At 44.7% G+C, this 17,323-nt stretch overlaps 14 non-coding genes across 14 annotated transcripts; 7 read left to right on the top strand and 7 right to left on the bottom strand.

Annotated features, from left to right (window-relative positions):
• Positions 1-223: 223 nt before the first annotated feature.
• On the bottom strand, positions 224-296 carry trnak-uuu (transfer RNA lysine (anticodon UUU)). Its single transcript has one exon. It is a non-coding gene; the product is annotated as a tRNA-Lys (tRNA).
• A 2,024-nt stretch (positions 297-2,320) lies between these two features.
• trnat-agu (transfer RNA threonine (anticodon AGU)) lies at positions 2,321-2,394 on the bottom strand. The gene has a single exon. It is a non-coding gene; the product is annotated as a tRNA-Thr (tRNA).
• A 2,800-nt stretch (positions 2,395-5,194) lies between these two features.
• trnay-gua (transfer RNA tyrosine (anticodon GUA)) lies at positions 5,195-5,283 on the bottom strand. The gene is given in 2 exon segments: positions 5,195-5,230; positions 5,247-5,283. It is a non-coding gene; the product is annotated as a tRNA-Tyr (tRNA).
• A 230-nt stretch (positions 5,284-5,513) lies between these two features.
• Positions 5,514-5,587, top strand: trnat-agu (transfer RNA threonine (anticodon AGU)). Its single transcript has one exon. It is a non-coding gene; the product is annotated as a tRNA-Thr (tRNA).
• Positions 5,588-5,839: 252 nt separating this feature from the next.
• trnat-agu (transfer RNA threonine (anticodon AGU)) lies at positions 5,840-5,913 on the bottom strand. Its single transcript has one exon. It is a non-coding gene; the product is annotated as a tRNA-Thr (tRNA).
• A 134-nt stretch (positions 5,914-6,047) lies between these two features.
• trnas-gcu (transfer RNA serine (anticodon GCU)) lies at positions 6,048-6,129 on the top strand. Its single transcript has one exon. It is a non-coding gene; the product is annotated as a tRNA-Ser (tRNA).
• A 1,581-nt stretch (positions 6,130-7,710) lies between these two features.
• On the top strand, positions 7,711-7,799 carry trnay-gua (transfer RNA tyrosine (anticodon GUA)). The gene is given in 2 exon segments: positions 7,711-7,747; positions 7,764-7,799. It is a non-coding gene; the product is annotated as a tRNA-Tyr (tRNA).
• A 140-nt stretch (positions 7,800-7,939) lies between these two features.
• Positions 7,940-8,012, top strand: trnar-acg (transfer RNA arginine (anticodon ACG)). Its single transcript has one exon. It is a non-coding gene; the product is annotated as a tRNA-Arg (tRNA).
• A 1,594-nt stretch (positions 8,013-9,606) lies between these two features.
• trnaw-cca (transfer RNA tryptophan (anticodon CCA)) lies at positions 9,607-9,678 on the top strand. Its single transcript has one exon. It is a non-coding gene; the product is annotated as a tRNA-Trp (tRNA).
• A 201-nt stretch (positions 9,679-9,879) lies between these two features.
• Positions 9,880-9,961, top strand: trnas-cga (transfer RNA serine (anticodon CGA)). Its single transcript has one exon. It is a non-coding gene; the product is annotated as a tRNA-Ser (tRNA).
• A 287-nt stretch (positions 9,962-10,248) lies between these two features.
• On the top strand, positions 10,249-10,320 carry trnae-uuc (transfer RNA glutamic acid (anticodon UUC)). Its single transcript has one exon. It is a non-coding gene; the product is annotated as a tRNA-Glu (tRNA).
• A 328-nt stretch (positions 10,321-10,648) lies between these two features.
• On the bottom strand, positions 10,649-10,721 carry trnat-agu (transfer RNA threonine (anticodon AGU)). Its single transcript has one exon. It is a non-coding gene; the product is annotated as a tRNA-Thr (tRNA).
• A 4,408-nt stretch (positions 10,722-15,129) lies between these two features.
• trnag-acc (transfer RNA glycine (anticodon ACC)) lies at positions 15,130-15,205 on the bottom strand. Its single transcript has one exon. It is a non-coding gene; the product is annotated as a tRNA-Gly (tRNA).
• Positions 15,206-15,830: 625 nt separating this feature from the next.
• trnat-ugu (transfer RNA threonine (anticodon UGU)) lies at positions 15,831-15,904 on the bottom strand. Its single transcript has one exon. It is a non-coding gene; the product is annotated as a tRNA-Thr (tRNA).
• Positions 15,905-17,323: the final 1,419 nt, after the last annotated feature.

The raw sequence follows: 17,323 nt of genomic DNA, 5'->3' as shown, positions 1-17,323 counted from the left end.
AACAAGTCCCACTTTGCTGCCATTAACATTGTTACATTATTGTTTGGAAACATGCAGGTCCCTCGGATTAAGAGTCTGATGCTCGACATCTGAGATACCGAGGTCTCGCATGAGAACTTTGTTTCTGTCTTTCCTCCATTTGTTTTTTTTTTTAGTTTAAGATGAATATTGAAAATGATCATGTCATTACTTAACAGTCAGAAATAGCTGTCAGCAGTTAATCCACCTGAACAGGGACTTGAACCCTGGACCCTCAAATTAAAAGTCTGATGCTCTTCCAGCTGAGCTACTCAGGTCATATTTGGAGTGTTTTGTTTCTTCGTTTTCTTCATGTTTTTTCAAATATAAGGCATTTGAGAGGTTTTGAAAAGTCCTGGAGGAACTTTCAGTGGTTGTTCCTCTTAAACATGACAGGAAATGCTGCTCAATTCTGCTTTAAACTTTGCAGGTTTTTCCTCCATTGAAGTCTTTCTGTCTGGAAAAAGTCAGTCTTCAGTTTTCCAGTATTTGAACTTAATAACTGTGTACCAATGTCATTGGAAAGTCAGTGTCCATCTCCTTTTAAACCTTTATATCGGTGCAGGGGATCTGAAAGATCACCATGTCCACCGTGCCCCAAAAGTCATCTAACCACAGAGGGACTCTAACCCTCAAGCTTCTGATCCAAAGTCAGACACCTTGTCCATAAGGCCATGTGGTCCACGAGCTGCTCCTCTTTTTCATTCCATTGTTGGGGAGAAAACACCAACATGGAGACGAGGTGACATTTGACTAAACTCAAATGTCTTGAGATGAGATGAGAGAGTAGCTAAACTAAAGTGTCCTCTAAAAAGTGAATGTGAGTTAGGAGACCAGATCTAACTATCTGAAGGTTAGCATTAGCATACCAAACAGAGGAGAAGGTGAAATATTTAACCAACCATGTGGAAGACCAGACATTGGATACATTTTTACACAAAGTCTGTGTTTTTTATAATTACAGGAGTGTATATATTTGTATATATTTAATTTATTTGATGAATTGTCTCTTTGTAGGCCTTGGTCTCTGCAGGGTCTCATATGTAGAGATCTTTATGATTGTTCAGATGCTGCTGTGGTAAGTTTGTTCATTCAGTTGTGTTCAGTGGAACAGGTTTGTGTACTAAATATCTCACAGTGAGGTGGAATAAATAAATAAATAAGGTGGGTTCATTCAACTGATACTTCAGTCATTCTAAAATCTGTGAATGAGTTTTAAAGAGACCTACCACCACTGTATTGTTTGGACACATGCAGGTCACTCAGATTCAAGGTCTGATGCTCTAAATCTGAGATACCAATGTTTTGTATGAAAGCTTTGATTCTGTCTCTCTCCATTTGTTGTTTTTATTTGATAGGTTGAGATTAATCTTGAAAATGATCTGGTTGTGTCTTTACAGTCAGGAACTGTGGTCATCAGTCCACGTCATCAGAACTGTGGTCATTGGTCTAGTAGTATGATTCTCGCTTTGGGTGCGAGAGGTCCCGGGTTCAATTCCCGGACGAGCCCCAGAGATTCATGCAATTTGTGTTTTTTCTCCTCCAAGTAGCAAAGTCTCATTCATTCATAGTTCATGGTGGTGAAATGGAAAAATAGCATGTAGCTTAAAAAAAAGAAAGGCACTTTGAAGGTTTCTTAACCAAAGTTAAATCACGCATTCAATTCTTATAAAAGAGATGTGGACTGATTGAGAGGGAGGTAATGTCTGGATAGTCTGTTCTATGACTTTAATGCTTTGCTGTTCTTCACTTGTCCAACATGGTGGGGTACTTCTCCAATTCTTCTTGACCAAATGTGTATTTCTTTACGTGGTGTAAAGGTCTGGACAGCTCTGTTTTTGACACAGCTACTTGTATCAGGGTGTGCTGAAAGCAGGGTAGCATCTAAGACATGCAGGACAGTGTGCCCCAAGGTTGGGAAAGGAATGAAACTAATGAGAAAAAGGAGCAACTTGTGGACCACATGACCTAATGGACAAGGCGTCTGACTTCGGATCAGAAGATTGAGGGTTTTAGTCCCTCTGGGGTTATAGAGCCTTAAATAGTTAGATCTGGTCTCCTAACTCACATTCACTCTTTAGAGGAAACTTTGGTTTAGCTACTCTCTCCAGTTATTACAAAAATAAGGAGAGATTAGAAGTTCTCCAATAGAATGACAAAACAGAAGATCCACTTTCCGTAAGCGCAGGATTACTTTTGACATAGTACTGTGCTATAATTAAGCAAGCATGTGAAAAATAGTGCCACAACCAGGAATGAGAGATATGTGATCTTTCAGACATCTCAAGTGATTTGAGTTTAGAGGCTCTGCTGGGATTTGAACCCAGGATCTCCTGTTTACTAGACAGGCACTTTGACCAACTAAGCCACAGGGCCTCTGTAACCTCTCACTTACCTCGTCTCCATGGTGATTTCTCTTACCAAAAACAACCGGGCCCTCACATACTAACGATGCATAACCCCCGCCCCCCCCCCAAAAAAATACACCATGTCCCACAAAAAAAGTCAGTTGATTTAGATAACTGATCATCCCTCTTCTTTTTCCCTCTCCTCCTCCTTTTCCAGCCTCTTTTCTTGTCTTTAGTCTTGAAGAAAGTCCAAAACTTCATTTGTCCTTTTTTTTGGTTTTCTTCCCTCCGTTTGTTGCCGCTTGCCGGGTCCTTACCACTGGCAGAGTCCATTGTCCTTGGCTAAGTGTCCGGACCGTAGCACCCACCCTCTCCACCGCAATCAATTGAAGTGTGAATGGTGTGAAAATCTTATCCAAACACCCTAGTGGATTTTGTTGTGTCCGTGGCACCTTTTCTTTCTTTTTCCAAAAATTTGAGAAGCACTTGTTGGACCACCCCAGTGATCATGTGGACTGTTATAAGGGTTTATGAACATTTTGTGAATGTATACCGTATTCAAACGTTGAAACCCTGGTCAACCCCCCCGGCCTGAAACTGGCTTTAATGTGCCTCAGAAAATGGCGACTGTGCCATGAACTACAATCCCAGCATGCCTTGCGGGATGGGGCGGCGCCTGAGAGCGACGCGCACCCAATCCCGAGCGAGGCACTGATGACGTCATCGCAGCGCGCGGAGATACAAAACTCCGTGCTGCACCGAGACTTATTCTCTTCTTCCTTCATTCAACTGGTGAGCAGGACGTCTTTTCTGGCTCCGGGCCAAAGGGAACGCGACCTTCCCCCCCCCCAAAAGGGGGGGGACAAGAGGAGAGGTCTGCAGCGTGGTCTGGCCGCAGGATCCGAGGACCCACGGCGCGCGCCGCTTCCCTCTCTCCTTTTTCCTCTCTCTTCCGATCACCCTCTCATCCTGAGCAGCTAGACCTTTGGCTGCGTGCCCATCTCCTCCTCCCCCCCTGGGAGGGGGGAGAGAAGATCCAGCGGAGCGTTGCTCCACGGCCGGCCCATGCTCTGCATGCTCTCGCTCCAGCTTGGCCTGGAGATCCGCTGCGGTCACGGAGCGAGGCAGCACTCCGGCCCTCCTGCTCCTCTTAACCTTTTCTCTGCTTGAGTTCCCTTAGCCCGGAAGCCAATTTCTTCCAGATCCGTGAGCCCGCGCCTTGGTGAAAGACGGCGACGGCCCTGATTCCAGTGGACTGTCCTCGCACGCCTGGAGGCGCGTCAAGCGGCTCCGTGATCGGAGAGACCTGCCCGGCTGTGAGACGCAGAAAGACTGCATCTCTTTTCAAAGGAGGAACGTGGAGAGCAAGCTGAGCAGCTGCCCGCCCCGGGGAACCCCTGCAGGATCGTCCTGCCCGTGGGGTCTCCACAGGACTGAGCCGAGCCGAGCCGCATGGTGGAGCCGAGAGAAACGAGGCCGCATCGGACTGGAACCCCGACAGAGCCCGCAGCCCAGATCCAGAATCCAGAGGAGACGTGAGGTGGCGTTTGGGCGATCAGTCAGTTAGAACGGTGTAAAGCTGAACTTATGTTTAATGAGATTACTGTATGCGTATTACTGTACGTTATCATTGTTGTGTTCTTTATCATCTTTATTATTATTACATTTGATTCTTTTCTTTTCATTCCATGCATTTAACTTTCATTTAATTTTATTGATTGTTGTTTTCCTAGTTAATTAATTGTTTTATAATACTTAAGCCCAAATAAGCCTGCCATCAGGTTTATTTGGGGTGTTGCGTTTATCATCTTTTGACACCTGTATGTAAATAAATCCTGATTGATTTTTCATGAGTGGTGGTTGTTACTTCATGCAAGATTTGGTCACAAATTGATTTGTTTAAGCAGAGCCTAGTGTTCGGATATCACGCCTTCACTGTTATTCTGTAAGATATAGTAAGATTTGCTGTTCTGCAGGATAATTCAAATCATATTGAGACTGATTTTCTGCTGTTTAGTTATCACAATTTCCTCCGAAGTAAGGCATCGGGGGTGGTGCCCCTACGAGAATTATCATTTTTGATAATACAATTTGATAAATAGTCCACTTTATTAATTATTAATAATTCTTTAATAGAATTATCATTAGCCTTTGATAACTGGACAGCCAAGCTACCCGAGTTGCACAACACACTCTTGCGGCCACAACGCAGAGTACTCACCACTATACGATCACAGCTTGAAAGTGTACGTGTACCCAGCTTTAGATATGTGCTCGCTTTCTGCAGTTATGTCAGTGAACACAGTGTGAGGTTGGAAGAAGAGTTTACGGAGGTGTGCCGCCCCTGTCGTCAGGTAAGGGCATTTGCTTCGAATGAGATATGAGGAAGGAAGAGAATGAATAAAAGAGGTCCCATGAAAGACAAACATAATGCATGAGCCGGGGCAGCTTTGGAAACATTATGGAAGACGGCCTATCCTGCGGCACCTTTGAAGTGTACATTTCCGGGCATACACAGAGACAAATGAAAAAAGCAAGTAAATAAATGACACAGAAGAAGAAACGTGTACACTACCAAGGTTGTGACTGGGAGAATATTAAAGATTAGGCTTTTTTGAGCTAGCCAGGAGTTGAACCTAGAATCTTCTGATCCCTACTCAGACACGTTATCCATTGCGCCACTAGCCCTTTTTGATTGTAACATGTGGAAACACACGTGGTGTAACAACTCAGATGTCCCAACCAAAATAGATGGCAGTGGCCAAAGCCATAGCCGAGTACAGGGATGAAATAAAGTCCTGCTCTGGGAAGATGAAAAATAATGACAGTCCTTCGAGCCGGAGTTGAATCAGCGACCTAAGGAAACCTGTTTTACTGGTTCTACAGTCCTCCGCTCTACCAACTGAGCTATCGAAGGAGGATGCATGTTGACAGCTCCATGACTTGTGTATTCTTCTACCAAGGCCTGAATCTGGGAAAAGGAAACATTTTAGATGAATTATTGTCTCCCTTATGCGCCGGGGACATGGTGTATTTTTTTTTGGGGGGGGGGGGGGGGCGGGGGTTATGCATCGTTAGTATGTGAGGGCCCGGTTGTTTTTGGTAAGAGAAATCGCCATGGAGACGAGGTAAGTGAGAGGGTACAGAGGCCCTGTGGCTTAGTTGGTCAAAGTGCCTGTCTAGTAAACAGGAGATCCTGGGATCAAATCCCAGCAGAGCCTCTAAACTCAGATGTCTGAAAGATCACATATCTCTCATTCCTGGTTGTGGCACTATTTTTAACATGCTTGCTTAATTATAGCACAGTACTTTGTCAAAAGTAATCCTGCGCTTACGGAAAGTGGATGCTCTCTGTTTTGTCATTCTATTGGAGAACTTCTAATATCTCCTTATTTTTTCCATTTCACCACCAAGAACTATGAATGAATGAGACATCTCTAATCTTTCTCTCATCCATAGAGAGATGAGTTTAGAGGCTCTGCTGGGATTTGAACCCAGGATCTCCTGTTTACTAGACAGATGCTTTGACCAACTAAGGCACAGGGCCTCCTTCTTCACCACGACGGTCCGGTACAGCGACCGCATAACTGCGGACGCTGCACCGATCCGTCTGTCAATTTAGTTTAGTGGCTATCGTGTTTGGCTCACATGAAAAAGGTCCCTTGTCTGGCTGAACTTCTGGACGAGGTGGCCGAGTGGTTAAGGCGATGGACTGCTAATCCATTGTGCTCTGCACGCATGGGTTCGAATCCCATCCTCGTCGTGCTTGTTTCCTCCACGCTTTGAGGTGTTCCTTAGAGCTACTATGAGGTGTTTTTATCCCAGCATGACATGATGCTGTCCTTGCTTGAAATAACCTAAGATGCTCAGTAGCATTACCTGTAAGCTACACTTTTTCATATGGTATAGGCTGAATTCCAATCTCCACCCTCACAGACTCACACACTTACGTGCGCGCTCCTGCAACTTATGTATGGGTTTAGGGCTGTCCCATTCCTAAAGTGGTTAAGTGCGCGAGGGCTCCCGGCAGACATTTTGAGCCCTTACTGCCCCCTTCCCGTAAGTCTGCATCTCCACAGACTTTTGGAAAGGGAATTACCCACAGTTCATTGCGTTGTGACGTAAAAGGAGGTTACCAGGGAGAATGTAAACAAAACAGGGGGGGGAGGAAAAGGAACCATGTGCGACTGCGAGACGAAAGAAGTTCACCTGTAAGTATAAATACATAGCCCACTGGTGATTTAAATTCAGAAACTGTTGTCCCGTGATGATTTTTCAACGGCCCTATTATTTCCTTTACAAACAGGGAGCGACCAACAAACGGAGGGAAGAAAACCAAAAAAAGGACAAATGAAGTTTTGGACTTTCTTCAAGACTAAAGACAAGAAAAGAGGCTGAGGGAGCTGGATGAAAAGGAGCAGGAGAGGGACAAGAAGAGGGATGACCAGTTATCTAAGTTAATTGACATTTTTGGGAAGATTGAGGACAAAATGTAGTTTTTTTCATCATGTTTTAATTAATTAATTTATAATTTGAGGTTCAATTTATTTTGTTGTGATCGTGAGTGTGCATGGTTTCTGTGTTTATATGTGGCCCTGCGATGGACTGGTGACCTATCCAGGGTGTAACCCCTGCCTCTCACCTGAAATGAGCTGGGATAGGCTCCACCAGACCCCTGTGACCCTGCAAAGGATAAAGCGGGTATAGATAATGGATGGATGGAATTTCTTTTGTTTTCATTTTATATTAGACAAATCCTCAGTTGACCTGGTGTTGAATAAACAAGACTTGCTTTTCTTTAATCTGAGTACAGTGTTTGAATTAAGACTCCCTATGTTAACAGAAATGCATACACGTAAATACTAGCAAGATAATTTTAGATCCAACACAAACAAGTCAGGCAGTAATTTGGTTATTCATTTATTTATGACCACAAAATTTAAACAATTTCAGCAAGTTGTACAAAAACGTTGCAGTAAATAGTGATAATATAACTTAGCTCAGGTTACCATCAACCCCGGTTCGAATCCGGGTCACAGCACCCCTGTGGCGGCAAGAGTACTTCTCAAATTTGTGGAAAAAGAAAGAAAAGGTGCCACGGACACAACAAAATCCACTAGTGTTTGGATCAGATTTTCAGACCATTCACACTTCAATTGATTGCGGTGGAGAGGGGGGGTGCTACGGCCCGTACACTTAGCCAAGGACAATGGACTCTGCCAGTGGTAAGGACCCGGCAAGCGGCGCATAAGGGAGACAATAATTCATGAAAAATGTTTCCTTTTCCCAGTTTCAGGCCTTGGTAGAAGAATACACAAGTCATGGAGCTGTCAACATGCATCCTCCTTCGATAGCTCAGTTGGTAGAGCGGAGGACTGTAGAACCAGTAAAACAGGTATCCTTAGGTCGCTGGTTCAACTCCGGCTCGAAGGACTGCCATTATTTTTCATCTTCCCAGAGCGGGACTCTATTTCATCACTGTACTCGGCTATGGCTTTGGCCACTGCCATCTACTTTGGTTGGGACATCTGAGTTGTTACACCACGTGTGTTTCCACATGTTACAATCAAAAAGGGCTAGTGGCGCAATGGATAACGCGTCTGAGTACGGATCAGAAGATTCTAGGTTCAACTCCTGGCTAGCTCAAAAAATCCTAATCTTTAATACTCTCCCAGTCACAACCTCAGTAGTGTACACGTTTCTTCTTCTGTGTCATTTATTTACTTGCTGTTTTCATTTGTCTCTGTGTATGCCCGGAAATGTACACTTCAAAGGTGCCGCAGGATAGGCCGTCTTCCATAATGTTTCCAAAGCTGCCCCGGCTCATGCATTATGTTTGTCTTTCATGGGACCTCTTTTATTCATTCTCTTCCTTCCTCATATCTCATTCGAAGCAAATGCCCTTACCTGACGACAGGGGCGGCACACCTCCATAAACTCTTCTTCCAACCTCACACTGTGTTCACTGACATAACTGCAGAAACCGAGCACATATATCTAAAGCTGGGTACACGTACCCTTTCAAGCTGTGATCGTATAGTGGTGAGTACTCTGCGTTGTGGCCGCAGCAACCCAGGTTCGAATCCGGGTCACAGCACCCTTGTGGCAGCAAGAGTGCTTCTCAAATTTTTGGAAAATGAAAGAAAAGGTGCCACGGCCACAACAAAATCCACTAGGGTGTTTGGATCAGATTTTCACACCATTCACACTTCAATTGATTGCGGTGGAGAGGGGGGGTGCTACGGCCCGGACACTTAGCCAAGGACAATGGACTCTGCCAGTGGTAAGGACCCGGCAAGCGGCGCATAAGGGAGACAATAATTCATTTAAAATGTTTCTTTTTCCCAGTTTCAGGCCTTGGTAGAAGAATACACATGTCATGGAGCTATTTAACAGAAATAGGGAAATAATTCTGCCACAGGAACATGAAAACATGATGACCTAAGTAGGTCAGTCTTGGAGTATAGAGGTGAAACATTTCTGATGTTACTGCACTGTGTGTGAGATTGGGATGGTTTCCATGGACACTGCAGAATGTTAAGCAAAATGTTTGCGTTTCAATATAAACAGCAGAGGGCCGCTGTTGCTACATTTGGTAACGTGCACATGTTATCATCGTCATCGGCAAATATATTACATGCATCAGATACATTGTCATAATTACGAATTCTTTCATCTAACCCTGGAATGTCATCAGACATGTGATGTCATTGATGATGTCACCATTCTCAGCCAGTAAAATCCATCTCAGTGACCAAAACAGCAGTGGAGGTGATTCCTTTCTGCTCACCTTCAACCTGGACTCTACACTTCAAACAAACTTCATAAATGTGACTTCAGCGCCCAATATGGGGCTCCAATCCACGACCCTGAGATTAGGATTAATATTAACATTCATACATGAATCGTTGTTGGCAGGATTTGAACCTGCGCGGGGAATGAACTCGTGATGATGGATAAAACAAAACTGAAAGTTCATTATGACCCTGATGTGAGTTGAACACATAACCTTCTGATCTGGAGTCAGACTGATCATAGCGGGCACACCTTCCAAACCAAATACCTTCCGTCTTGTTTTCATGAAGCTTCATCCATGTTTTAAAGTTCTGAGACAGTCCATCAAGGGGTTCAGTGGAAAAACATGGATGAAGCTTCATGAAAACAAGACGGAAGTTATTTGGTTTTGAAGGTGTGCCCACTATGATCAGATTGGTGTACAACCTCAGAGAATGTCAGAAAAGGCTCTGTGGCGCAATGGTAGTGCGTCTCACTCCAGATCAGAAGGTTATGTGTTCAACTCACATCAGGGTCATAATGAACCTTCAGGTTTGTTTTATCCATCCTCACGAGTTCACCAACCAGACTAACTTTAGCTGCAACAGAAAACTTTGATATGTACCTGGAATTATGCAAGTCTGCACCATCACCTGCCTTGAAGAAAGGAGGAACAATCTTTAAATTAAGGGAATTGCATTTGTTTATCTGATTCTGCAGATTCACACATTTTAGAGTGGTTGTTGTGGCCGAGTGGTTAAGGCGATGGACTCGAAATCCATTGGGGATTCCCCGCGCAGGTTCAAATCCTGCCAACAACGCTTAATGGGGAGAAAAAGGCTTGTTAAATCTACAATGTCTTAACCTCAGACAAGACTTTGATTTATAACTCATCTATCAGGGGCCTCATTTACAAAGAGTGCAGTGCACAAAAAATGTCTGTACACCACTGTCTACGCTCACGGTCTGATGTCCACAAAGTGACTTGAATGTGAGAAGTTGTGGTGCTTCATGCACCGCTCAATTCTGGCGTATGCACATTTGTCAAGTTTTTTCTGTTGGCGACACTCACTGGCGATGCAGTGAAGTTGCAGTGAAGTCACACGTGTCCCTGATGGTCTAATGGCTAGGATTTGGTGCTTTCACCACCACGGTCCGGGTTCAATTCCCGGTCAGGGAAGAAATGTCAATCCCCGGCTTGTGTCCAAGTAGTGCACCACAGATCGTCCATGGTGGTGAAATGGAAAAATGGCATGTAGCTTAAAAAAAAGAAAGGCACTTAGAAGGTTTCTTAACCAAAGTTTAATCACACATTCCATTCTTAAAGTTCTTCTAAGACAGGGGTGTCCAAAGTCAGTCCTCGAGGGCTGCAATCCTGCATGTTTTAGATGCAAGAGTACTTTTGACAAAGTACTCTGCTATAATTAAGCAAGCGTGTGAGAAATACTGCCAGAACCAGCAGTGAGAGATATGTGATCTTTCAGGCGTCTCAAGACATTTGAGTTTAGAGGCTCTGCTGGGATTTGAACCAGGATCTCCTGTTTACTAGACAGGCACTTTGACCAACTAAGCCACAGAACCTCCATCTGCAATCCAGAAGGTGAACTCTACACTCTGAAGTGGAAAATCACTCATCTTGGAGCATTCGGATAAATCCAGGATTTCCTTTGTACATTGGCCATTGAGTACTTTCTCTAACAAACTTTAATACATGTCATCGTTAGTATAGTGGATAGAATCTCTGCCTGTCACACAGAAGACCGGGGTTCAATTCCCCGACGGGGAGAGAACCTATTTTGGATATCCATGACTGATACATATGAACAATGGTCAATAAGATAAAAATCACTCTTCCACACACCATAGGCAGTTGTGGTTTTCCTGCTAAAACAGACAAAACAGTGCTGTAAATCTTCCAGTGATATGATATTCTCTGTTCACTGATAGGTCCTGATCCAGAAGTTCAGCCTGGTAGAACCAGACAAGGGACCTTTTTCAACTTTTTTTTCACCTTTTTCAAGCACAGTCCCTTACCATCAGTGTAGCCAATTATATAGTAATCATTTATATATATATATATATATATATATATATATATATATATATATATATTTATATATATATATATATATATATATATATATATATATATATATATATATATATATATATTAAAACTATGATGCATATTCTATTCTGTGATCTTTTCTTGCCTCTCAATACAGTGTGATTTTGTTCTTTACTGCCTTGTTTTGTCTGCAGAAAATAAAAGGCTTCGAATCTGCATCATGAATTGACTTTTTATTTCAGTGTGAAAATATCAACAATGGTCTCCACACAAAAACTTAAATTATCTGAAGGTGCATCAAAACCCAAACTCATTATCTATCTATCTATCTATCTATCTATCTATCTATCTATCTATCTATCTATCTATCTATCTATCTATCTATCTATCTATCTATCTATCTATCTATCTATCTATCTATCTATCTATCTATCTATCTATCTATCTATCTATCTATCTATCTATCTATCTATCTATCAACAGGGATGCCCAGACTTCCCTCACCCCAGACACTTCCTCCAGCTCTTCCGAGGGGAGTCCGAGGCGTTCCCAGGCCAGCCGAGAGACATAGTCTCTCCAGCGTGTCCTGGGTCTTCCCCGGGGTCTCCTCCCGGTGGGACATGCCTGGAACACCTCCCTAGGGAGGCATCCGGTACAGATGCCCAAGCCACCTCACCTGACTCCTCTCAATGTGAAGGAGCAGCGGCTCGACTCCGAGCTCCTCACCCTATCTCTAAGGGAGCGTCCAGCCACCCTGCGGAGGAAACTCATCTCGGCCGCTTGTATCCGCGATCTTGTCCTTTCGGTCACTACCCAAAGTTCATGACCATAGGTGAGGGTAGGGGCGTAGATTGACCGGTAAATCGAGAGCTTCGCCTTTCGACTCAGCTCCCTCTTCACCACGACGGTCCAGTACATCGACCGCATTACTGCGGACGCTGCACCGATCCGTCTGTCAATCTCACGCTCCATCGTTCCCTCACTCGTGAACAAGATCCCGAGATACTTGAACTCCTCCACCTGAGGCAGGACTTCTCCACCCACCCGGAGAAGGCATGCCACCCTTTTCCGGTCGAGAACCATGGCCTCGGTCTTGGAGGTGCTGATTCTCATCCCTGCCGCGTCGCAATCGGCCTCAAACCGCCCCAGCACATGCTGGAGGTCCTGGTCTGATGAAGCCAACAGGACAACATCATCTGCAAAAAGCAGAGATGAAATCCTGAGGTTCCCAAACCGGATCCCCTCCGGCCCCTGGCTGCGCCTAGAAATCCTGTCCATAAAAATTATGAACAGGACCGGTGACAAAGGGCAGCCCTGCCGGAGTCCAACATGCACTGGGAACAAGTCTGACTTACTGCCGGCAATGCGAACCAGACTCCTGCTTCGATCATACAGAGACCGGCCAGCCCTTAGTAGAGGGCCCCGGACACCATACTCACTGCGGTGCCGGCAGAGTACTGCTTCCCCCTTCTGAGGCACCGAACGGTCCTCCAGAATTTCCTCGAGGCCGACCGAAAGTCCTCCTCCATGGCCTCCCCGAACTCCTCCCAGACCCGAGTTTTTGCCTCCAAGACTGCCCGAGCCGTGGCCCGCTTGGCCTGCCGGTACCTATCTACTGCGTCAGGAGTCCCACCGGCCAACATAGCCCTGTAGGACTCCTTCTTCAGTCTGACGGCATCCTGTACTTCCGGTGTCCACCACCGGGTTCTAGGATTGCCGCCACGACAGGCACCGGAGACCTTGCGTCCACAGCTTCGAGCCGCCGCGTTGACAATGGAGGCAGAGAACATGGTCCACTCGGACTCGATGTCCCCCGCCTCCCCCGGGATCCGAGAGAAGCTCTCCCGGAGGTGGGAGTTGAAGATGTCCCTGACAGAGGGCTCGGCCAGACGTTCCCAACAGACCCTCACAATCCATTTGGGTCTGCCCGGTCTGTCCAACCTCCTCCTCCGCCAGCGCATCCAACTCACCACCAGGTGGTTATCAATTGACAGCTCAGCCCCTCTCTTCACCCGAGTGTCCAAGACATGCGGCCGAAGGTCAGATGAAACGACAACAAAGTCGATCATTGACCTCCGGCCTAGGGTGTCCTGGTGCCACGTGCACTGATGGACACCCTTATGTTTGAACATAAGGGTGTCCTTATGTTTGAACATGGTGTTCGTTATGGACAAACTGTGACTCGCACAGAAGTCCAACAACAAGACACCGCTCGGGTTCAGATCGGGGAGGCCGTTCCTCCCAATCACGCCTCTCCAGGTATCACTGTCATTGCCCACGTGAGCGTTGAAGTCCCCCAGTAGAACAATGGAGTCCCCAGTTGGAGCAGTATCAAGTACTCCTCCCAGGGACTCCAAGAAGGCCGGGTACTCCCCACTGCTGTTCGGCCCGTAGGCACAAACAACAGTGAGAGACCTTTTCCCGACCCGAAGGCGCAAGGAGGCGACCCTCTTGTTCACCGGGGTGAACTCCAACACATGGCGACTGAGCTGGGGGGCTATAACCAACCCCACACCAGCCCGCCGCCTCTCACCCTGGGCAACTCCAGAGTAGTGGAGGGTCCAGCCCCCTTCAAGGAGTTGGGTTCCAGAGCCCAAGCTATGTGTGGAGGTGAGCCCGACTATCTCTAGCCGGTATCTCTCAACCTCACGCACAAGCTCCGGCTCCTTCCCCCCCAGCGAGGTGACATTCCATGTCCCCACTGTGAGGGTTTTGGTCCAGGGATTGGGTCGTCGAGGCACCCCGCCACGACTGCTACCCAGCCCACATGGCACCCCATCCAAACTTGTTAACTTTAAACCAAAGTGTCCTCTATTTCATAATAGGAAAACTGGTGAAAAAACATTGGACCGATATAAAAGTTTAAAAGAAGATGGACACTGACTTTCCAATGACATTGATACACAGTTATTACTGTAAGTTCAAATACTGGAAAACTGAAGACTGACTTTTGCCAGACAGAAAGACTTCAATGGAAGAAAAACCTGCAACGTTTAAAGCAGAATTGAGCAGCATTTCCTGTCATGTTTAAGAGGAACAACCACTGCAAGTTCCTCCAGGACTTTTCAAAACCTCTGAAATGCCGTATATTTGAAAAAACATGAAGAAAAAGAAGAAACAAAACACTCCAAATGTGACCTGAGTAGCTCAGCTGGAAGAGCATCAGACTTTCTGAGGGTCCAGGGTTCAAGTCCCTGTTCAGGTGGATTAACTGCTGACAGCTATTTCTGACTGTTAAGTAATGACATCATCATTTTCAATATTCATCTTAAACTATTAAAAAACCAAATGGAGGAAAGACAGAAACAAAGTTCTCATGCGAGACCTCGGTATCTCAGATGTCGAGCATCAGACTCTTAATCCGAGGGACCTGCATGTTTCCAAACAATAATGTAACAATGTTAATGGCAGCAAAGTGGGACTTGTTCACTCTGAGCCAGGACAAAAACTAGTGAAAGTCCAGATTAAAGATAAGGAGGAGGAAGCCGGAGAACAAGCTGCAGCAAAACAATGTGAGAGATGTCCGATCAGGGAGGAAGAAGAACAGGCTTCAGGCAGAAGGAGATCCAGATAGATGGAGGTCTCATCTTCCACCTCATTCATGGTTTTGCTACTGCTCCATCATCGTCTCCTCCGGCACCAGGAGATGCTGGACCCGTCCACCTCCCACCTGTCTGTCTCTAGCATTCTCCTGGTACTTCACCGCATGTTTAGCTGAAACCCAGCTGCTATCTCCACTTCAACAAAACACAAACACCTTTTATGTGATTCTGATCAGAGTATTGTTGTCCATGTAGACATACGTGTTGACTGTTTGAGTTCATTTTCATAAAGACTGCTAACTTTCCCCCAGCGTTAAGAGAACTCTTAACACCCTCATGTTTGCTGCGATGGCTGGGAATCAAACCCAGTCATGTTTGCTGCGATGGCTGGGAATCAAACCCAGGTCAACTGCTTGGTAAGCAGCCATGCTGAGTGACCACTACACCACCAACGCTGCAGGAAAGTACCTGAAACAGCTGAATGAGACGTCACAGTTTTCCAGCATTACGACCAGATGAGCAGTCTCCATGTCAGGGAAAGTAACTATTTGATGATGTTTCTCCAATATCACAAGATACTTACCTCCATTTGTCCCTCAGCTTATACAACAACTTCTAGATTACCGTCTTCATGTTTGCAGGTATATTCAGTTAGACATGTGGAAACAGCATCCTCTTAGAAAGAGACCACAGACTTGGAGAGGTTTGTCATTGACATTTGAATGAACAGATCTCTCTCTTTGTACCCACTCCTGACTGGATCAAAGCTTTCTCAAGAACCCTGGCAGTGACGGTCAGCCAACGACTGTTCACTGATGACCAATAATCACCTCAATATTCATGAGGGCTGGTAAATGTGATGAGTTCAGTCTGCTTTCTACTGCTTAGGAAATGTCACATGTCACACTTACTACACTGAGAAACATTGTAATTGTTGACAAACAGTTTCCTCCCTAACGGAGGAGAAGACTTTATCCAACCGTGTGGAAAACCCAGAAATTGGATAATTTTTTTTCCACAAAGTACATGGTTTTAAACATTCCAGGAGTTACATCCTTACCTTTGTCTTCATGAGTTTAAAGGCTCTGCTGGGATTTGAACCCAGGATCTCCTGTTTACAAGACAGATGCTTTGACCAACTAAGCCACAGGGCCCTCAACACACGTCTTCAACTTGTTATAAAAACCCTGTTGACACAACAAGTTCATTCTACCTCTGGAGCAGCTTTATTTCACCTCACTGTGATATATTTAGTACACAAACCTGTTCCACTACTGTCCTGGCTTTATGTGAAGTAACAGAGCTATGAAGGATGGTAACTTTTATACTTACCATATATGGTTACCTGCCCTGAAAAGGGTTCAGTTAAAGCAGGTCTTGTGTGTTCCAGCAAAGATCTGATGTTGTCATTAGATTTGAATAACTCAAGACTTTAAGCTGGTCTGATTTTTGCTGGAACCAGAATTATAATTCAGGCTTCAATTCTGCCAGTATGTGATCATTTTTTCATCAGTTACTCTGATCAATCAACAGGTCAGCCACGGTGTCACAATGCTTCATCACTAACAAAAACAGTTTCCATCTCAAAATATTATTACCATTAACATATTTGAAGAGTTGTAAATATATCAAACTGGGTTTAAAAGTGTATTTTCCTTTTCTTTTCTCATTCTGATAGGTGGTCATAAGTATCTAATTTACTGCTTCAGTTTGCATGTTTTTAATATTTGTATAAACTGTAAAATATGTGGGCCCTGACTTGCTTCATGATGCTACATGTGGTTAAAACTGTCGTCCTCTGCTTTAGCTGCCGTTTCAGGCTGGAGTGACGTCACTGACTCACAGACCAACACCTCAGACAGAGCTGTAGGGAAACAAAGAATGTGTATTTGGATGTTTCTCAACAAAAAACCAACACATTAAGAAGTTACTAGTCAATAAATGTGAATTTTACTTGCAGAAATTACGAATATCAGGGGAAAATAAGTCACTGAATAGCCAACTCTACTTTAAAGTAATTTTGTATGCTACATGTACTAGTTGACTGGATTAAACATGTGCCATTAGTGTAAATAAGGTGACTTTTCATTTCTTCAGCTATCCAGTCTTAGAAACACTGAAGATTTCTGCAGGACAACTGGACACTTCAACACCTTTCTGTGCCGTTTGGAGTCTCTTTTAGGCCCATTTGAACTTCCACATGAGGTCATTTTCAATTTATTTTCAAAAATCCTCCTTTTCCCCTTCTTGGATATTACGATGTCAGCTCTTCACTTCACTTTGACTGTTTTATACATTTATTTTATGTATTACTTCCGCAGGTAATGTTACATCATCAGCAGGGTAACCCATACCTCTGATAACTTATTATTCTAACATTCTCACTCACAAACAAACATACAGATAGAACATGATTTAATGACTTAAAGCATTCCTCTAAAGGTGTGTTGAGTTCATGGGTTCATGGGAAACGTAGTTTTAGTATAAAGGGTCTTGTTAGCAGACATGGAGCCGGACAGAAGACGGTCCTAGAGGAGGCCGTGGTTGAGATCAGACTCTGCTGAAGGCCTTGT

This window comes from Cololabis saira, chromosome 10, assembly GCF_033807715.1.
Source record: "Cololabis saira isolate AMF1-May2022 chromosome 10, fColSai1.1, whole genome shotgun sequence".
Lineage (NCBI taxonomy): Eukaryota > Metazoa > Chordata > Actinopteri > Beloniformes > Belonidae > Cololabis > Cololabis saira.
The sequence above is the reverse complement of the archived record's forward strand: the minus strand, read 5'-3'. Positions and strand labels throughout refer to the sequence as shown.